Raw genomic sequence first — 7310 nt, 5'->3', positions numbered from 1 at the left:
AGCCACGTACATACTTCCAATTATAGTCGTTGGAAAGGATCTTTCACAAATCTTTCCAACGACTATGTACTGCACGATGCAAGAACAAGTGCTGTACATACATCACCATTCTGCTCTATGCAGAGGGGAGGGGGAGAGCAACGGAGTGACATCCTGCTGCGCACTCTCCCACTTTCTTACATTACGATCGTTATTCGTTCATCGTCCATTGATCCGCCAGGGTGGTCGTTCCGACGATGGACGACGCGCGCTGTACACACTCCAGATTCTCGCCCGATATCAGCCCTGAGCCGATTATCGGGCGAGCACCATTGGAAGTGTGTACCTAGCTATAGTTGTGGGATCTTTGCTACAGAAGAGGATTAGCCAATCAGAACCCTGAGGTCATATGACCAACTGCCAAGGCTTTTAGCCATGTTGCTGGCATTAGAGATGCCTTGAGCTGGATTTTTTTTTTCAGGGGATATAAATATTTCTGCCAATCTGTTACTTTTTATTCATCTATCCCAGTAACAATGAGATAGCTTTGAGTTAATGGTTCACTATGGTGCACCAAAATCAAATCCTCATCTGAGGAGCCTCCATGCTAAAACATAGCAGTGACTTTGACTTCTTCAACTATGCTGCTGCTCTTTCTTATTAGAAGCTGTCATTAGATGGGGTGAGAATACGCATAGTGTTGCTCCTTATGACTTGCAACAATCTTAAAAGCTATAGAACATAGAGCTTTGTGAAAAAGAAAGTACATCCTCTATCAATTCTAAGGTTTTACATATCAGGATATAATAGAACATTATCTGGTCCTAAAATTATTTAAATCTAATGTTGGATTTAAAAAACACAAGGCGACTTACCATTACATTACATTACTTACATTACATACCATTACCATACCATTACATTACTTATTTAACAAAAACTAAACTAAAATGAAGAAGCCAGGTGTGAAAAATGAAGTATCCCCCTTGATTCAGTAGTTTGTAGAACCATGTTTAGTATCAATAACTTGAATTGTTTTCTGGATGACTTTAAATTTCTCTTATTATTGTTGAGGAAGTTTTTGGTCTACTCTCCTTCATCTAAAGTTTTTGGGCATCACAGCTCTTTTAAGGTCTTGTCACAGCATTTCGATAGGGTTCAGGTCTGGACTTTGACTGGACTTTTGCAACCCCTTGATTCTTTTCTTTTTCTTCTATTCGAATGACTGATGACCGATCGGCCGAAAATCCTTAGTAAAAAAAGTGCACAACGACTGGCCGCTGATGAACGAGGAAAGTTGCTGGAAACAAACGACCGTCCCTGCGGATCTGATTCGGGCGATGATCGTCCGCAATCTATTGTCTGTACGGTCGTTCAGTGATCGTGGATGCTTCTGCAGTACACTTCCTCTAGTACACGTCACTTCCTGCATCGTTCAAACCATCGTATCTAATGTGTGTACATTACTGGTGGATTATATTTGAACGATCGTATCCTTACATCCCTACGGTTGTTCAAAACAATCATGAATAATCGTTGAACGGTCACCAATCGTGTGTTTTGCAACAATAATTATTGCATATGTATCTGTAGCCCTAGTCTTTGTTATATATATAATGACAGGGTGCTATACTGCTATGTGTTACTGTTCATCTGAGGTTGTATGTTCCTAATTTTAGGACCCGCGAAGGACCAGATGATTTTTTTAAATGCTATCCTAATCCACAAAACTTTAAAATTGAAAGAAGGTGCCTTTTTTCCTATGACTGACTTTCTTATGCATTTACTATGTGTTTCCTATACATTTTTATTGACTTTTCTGAAGGCATAAATTAAAACAGACTGTGATCTGAAGCTGATCTAAAAATCTCATATACACTCCAAAAAGGAAGGTAAACAAGTAGCAAGCTGATTTTGATTTCTTGTTTATAAAATAGGCAAATTAGCCTAATATGAGTTATGAATAGCTTTGCAGGAATATGAGTGCAGTTTAATTTTCTGACTTAACAGTAGCATGTTCTGCAAAAACAACATGTTGGCTTACCGCCTCCTTGTGGACAACTATGGAATAGCATGTAAGCAAACATTTTTTACCTCTCTGATATGTCATAGGAACTTTATCTTTAATTCCACATCATACTCATATGCTTACATACGGTATGTAAGGTATGATATTTTTACCAGGCCTATTTCTCTGTACAGCATAGAATACAGTTAACTTACCAAGTAAAGCCCTTGAGATTTTATGAGGTTGCCCTCTGTATCTCAAATGTGGACAATTCACGCAAAATTGGTGCAGATCCCGCAGGTTTAAATAACAACTCTGTTCATTGAACTTTCTGCTCTATTAGATTTAAATTAATTCAAAAGTTTACTATGTTGTATATTCAAAAAATGGAATCACATTTCTCTTGGCAGTATTTACGATGTGTGGATGTCAGCAGGTCAAGATGGGGCATCAACAAAGAACATCCCATTTTTTGTTCTTAATATACATTTCAGTTGCAAAAAAAATACCCACTGTTTACAATCTTACTCTTTGTTTTTATAGTAAGCAGCCACATCTTGAATTGAAAATCCTGTGCCTGCCAGCATGGAGTAGAGAAGAACTCTATATGTGGAAGCAGCAGTCTCTCTATAGAGTTTCAACACGCCTCCTGCTGAGTCAGAGCTGGAGCTCTCCAATCAGCAAGAAACATAAGCTTTGCTGATTGGAGGGTTCTACTTCTGGCTCAGAAAGGGGCGTGTCAGACCTCTGCAGACAGACAGCTGCTTTCACAGAGAAAAACAGTCCTTCTCCTTAGCATCGTGACAGGGAACAGGATTTTCTACTCTGTTGCTGAGACTTTTTACATTTTTTATTTTGATGTAAAACAAAATAAATTAGCTGATTAGGCTAAAAGTTTTGCTTTAGCAGAATAAATACATTTTATTTTGTGACCCCCCCCACTCAAGGTGGAAGATGTTAGAAACTCAAAAGGGGACACCAGTATTTAAATAGCTTCCCTACTTGATAAAAAAAAAAAAGCTTTGGGTGATGTTGGGCTTTAATTGCATAATGTAGTTAAAAAATCACATTCAAATGCATCCTGTAAAAATTGCATTTTAAATTTGTATACAGCACCTCTGATCATAACTTGCCGCTAAGGCTGTGTTTACACTGGCCACAAGAGGTCGCTGTGCAGTTACTGCTCATGCAAGAGAACTGCTGCCTCTCCCTGCACAATGAATGGGGGTGGGTGTGAGCAGTACTAGTACCACTCACTGCCAGCAGCTGTCAAATGTTCAAATGCTGCTTCTTTAAGAAGCAACTCTGCAAGCGACCCAGTTGGAGCTGCATGGGATCACTCAATCCTGAAGCAGGTCTGATCCTGCCCTCATTGTTAATTAAAGGTAAAGATCTCAAATGTGTGCCATGCAAATACTATGTACACACAACTTATTGGGAGTCCCTGCGTTAGGGTCCTGCATTAATCCAGCACCAAACAATCAGGAGGCAAACATACAAAGCAAAGGCATCATTGATAAGAATGATCTTTTAAAAAATGAAATATTGATGTTTGAAAAAGTTCATAACCTTTTAAAAAAACTTTTATACAATGTATATCTGTAACGTTCACTTTGCAAAGCACACTCAGGATAATAAGCCCAGAACTGCCTGCATACTGAATTCACCCTCTGTGTAACTATCTAAGCCATATGGTCCAGTCTCTGCTTAGAGAAAGGAAAGGGATTCATCCTTCCCGTGTGACTCACCTTGTAGTCTGTTTTATCTCATCTCCCTGATATTCAGGTTGATTTCACCACATGGTTGTAGAATGAGCTGCAGCTCCTGCATGGAATGCACCACATTCTCACTCCATGGGTGAATATGGAAAAACAAAATCATTTCTATTACATTTTTAGTTATTAGAATTGAAACATAATACCCACTGTATGTAAAGAAATGTAAAAGTAGTTTTAAATATAATGTAAGATAAACCTAGATCTGTGGCCTGTGTACCAAATAGAGCCAAAACAAAGGTAAAGGCAAAATGAAAAAAAAAGTCCCCTGCTTGTTAATTTATAGTAAGCATGGGTGGTACATGTAGAAGTTTAGTTTCCAGAATAAAGACCTCTTTATAGTGTTGTATGGCATTGAAATATATTTGCAAATTAATATCAGAAGACAGCAAGCTTTAGGTAGCTGGGTGAGCCTGGAAGTCTGTATCATGTGATGAATTGGCCCCTCCCATGCTTAATATAAATTGATGAACCGTGTATGTTTTCTGTTGCTGCTGTATGTTTTATAGTATGCACTGTTGTATGCGCATTTTATAATATGTATTGGTTTTGATGTTTCCTGAATAAAACTATATAAAATTGCACACAAAAACTGAACTTTGAAAAGTATGCTTCTAAAAATGTTTATCTTCAAGTCTAAAACTATTATAATTCTGGTGATCTACTTGTGAAAGATTTATATGACTTTTTTTTTTGTTTTACTTATATTGCCTGTGTTTTATCTTTTCTTTTAGTTAGGGAGTAAAAGTTCACTAAAAGCAAACAGTTACTGCACTTTAATTTGACTAACCTCATGCATTTTGCCTGATTTATTAAAGCTCTCCAAGAGTAGATAAGATAGACTCTCATAAGAGATTCTGGGTGATCCAGCAAACTTGGAATCTGGTCCAGGATTGAGAACATTTTCTAACTAATAGCAATGATTTTTAAAAAATCTATTCCAGGTTTGCAGGATCTCCCAGGTTCTTTCATAATGGTCTATCTTCTCATGTCTTGGTGAGCTTTATTAAATCAAACCCATTGTGCCTGATTTATTTGCTGGATCACCAGGTTCATTAATGATACTCTATCTTCTCCAGCATTGGAGAGCTTTAATAAATCAGACTCACTGTCCACCAGCTTCTGGGTGTGAATTATGCTGTATATAGGGCAGCAGATTTTAGGTAACACCACCCCAACCATTCTAAACGTAAGCAACATACAGATGCTAGATCACTGTTACTAGATATGCTATGGATCATTTTTAGTGACGGTAGGAATGATTCAGCACTATAATCTATATTGATGGAGAAGGAAAGGGGAGGACGTGCAGGTGGCGTCCCGCTGTGTTGTTCCATTGGTCATTCCTTGTCAGTCATTCAGTAATCTATCAACTGGGTAACATTGGCAGACAACTGGTCAGATGCAACTGGTCAGATTGTTTGCAACTATTTTGCATGTGTGATATTCTGCTTAGCTGAGCTCTGTAAAGCTTATGAATTTTGAATACAACTAGTCTTTTAATATACTGCTGTTGCCTTAAAAAGCCAATCTTTGGTTTTCTTGTTCATATTTTAATTTTGTAATATTCCATCAGATTTATTACAGATCATTCAGTAATTATTGCAGAATTTTAGTCTTTGACTTTACTTTCGCTTTTTCAAATTATACTTAAACTATGGTGGTTAAGGTCATTTTTATTTTCCTCTTTTAACGGTTTTACACTTGATATAGTTGATATTTTTATTATTTTTATTGGTTTGTGTTAATTATTTGTTTCACAAACAAACATTAAGATTATATAATGCCATATCCTTAACATTCAGGAAGAAAGATGTAAAGTCTTTAAATGACCTCAGTAGCTGGAGACACTGTGGAGTAATTTATCCTTTTAGTTCACTGGAGAAGCAGTAATGTATTTCAAGCCAAATGTCAGCATTCATATCTCTCCTCTTTGTCATCGGCTTTGTATTCACTTTGTAGATAAAAAAGGCAACCAGATCCTAGTCTAGAAGGTCTTCAATCTTGCTTCTTCGTCCCAGAATGTCACGGATCTAAGCACGTCTAGAGCATCTGTGCCTCCTTCTGGCTCACCCACCTTGCATTCCCCTGATGCCAGCACCATCTCTGCTTCAGTATCTAACTCTCTGCACACTTCCTAGTCCAGGTCATGTGACTCTCGATCAGCTGCTCCCTTGCCTCAGAGGACTAGAGTGTTGCACAGACGCACTCCATCTGCTGGCAGGCATGTGAACAACATCTAAGACTGTCTCATAACCAGCACTCCCTCTGCTGTTGGGTTTGGCGTCTGCAGCTCACATGACCCATACTCATCACATGACATCCCCTTTTTAAGGAAGTGGCTGGCAACAGGAAGTTGCCTGGACAAGGAGTTCCTTGTGGTTCTACTCCCAGGTTTCTACTGCTCCAGTTTGTGCATTCTGTTCCTGATCTATCCGTGTATCGACCCTGGCTTGTTTCGTGGCGACTCCTGATTGCTGCCTGCCCTGACCTTTGGCTTGTTCGACTATTCTTTGGCTCTCCCTCCATCAGCTTGCCGCAGAACAACCTCACCTCCTAGAGGCTCTGGAGAAGACCAAGCTATTGCCTAGACCCTGCGCCCCATGCACATCTCCGCCCACTGGGTTGGTGACACAGAGGGTCCACCACTTTGTGGTTCCACCCTGTGGAGCCGTGACACGGTGCTGACTGGACACCAAGCACCGGCATCCTCTTCCATCTTCCTCTTGGTTCTTCTTCCTACGTCACCAGATCTTGCACTCCGCAGGCGGGAGATTGGGAGAAGCACTTCTGGAAATTGTAAACGAAAAGTGACAATCTCACTGTGCATGCATGATATCTTGTTTTTTAAATAAAATAAAGCCTCTTCTAGGTATTCCAGTAGGCTGCGGGCTTCCCATTCAGTCTTCACTGCTGCAGCAGTAAAGAAAAAAGTGAGGGGCTTCCCCCTAAAATGTTAAAAAAATAGGTTGATTTATTTATTTTTTTACCATATATGAAAGAGTTATCTGCCCTTTTAAATAAAGGAAAAATGGGATGATAGGTCTGCTTTAAGTTACACAATTTTTAAAAGAGACCTAGGCGTACCACCCATCTCCCGGGCTTTGGAGGGATTGTTCCTCTTTCTGATCCAGACCTTTTCAGATCAGTTGCCCCTCTTTTTGTGTGAACTTTTACCCTTTTATTAATTTGTATTATTAAACTATTACCAAGTGATATGTTACTGGAATTTAGGTTGTTTACTAACCAAGGTTAATTATAACCTTGGAAGGGATAACTAACCTACTTTGATGAATGCAAAATCTAAAAGGAAAAAAATCTAAGAGGAAATAAAAAAAAAATAAAAAAAAAATGGATGGTTGAAATCAGCAAAACTTTATCTCATATCATTTACCTAGCTAAGTTAAACATTCCTTGCAAGGTTATAATTCACTTTGCTAAGTAAGAAACCTAAACTTTTTCTTTTAAGCTGCGTACACACGGCAAATTTTTCTCGCCCGATAATCGGTATCGGCCAATTATCGGGCGAAAATCTGCCGTGTGTACAG

The 7310-nt window shown here is 38.9% G+C and overlaps 1 protein-coding gene across 1 annotated transcript in view; it reads left to right on the top strand.

Annotated features, from left to right (window-relative positions):
* Positions 1-7310, top strand: part of IGSF5 (immunoglobulin superfamily member 5) — a 59593-nt gene that overhangs the window by 23414 nt on the left and 28869 nt on the right. The gene's annotated exons all lie outside the window — the stretch shown is intronic.

This window comes from Pyxicephalus adspersus, chromosome 1, assembly GCF_032062135.1.
Source record: "Pyxicephalus adspersus chromosome 1, UCB_Pads_2.0, whole genome shotgun sequence".
Taxonomy (NCBI): Eukaryota; Metazoa; Chordata; class Amphibia; order Anura; family Pyxicephalidae; genus Pyxicephalus; species Pyxicephalus adspersus.
Note: the sequence above shows the minus strand (reverse complement) of the source record. Positions and strands in the feature narration are given on the sequence as shown.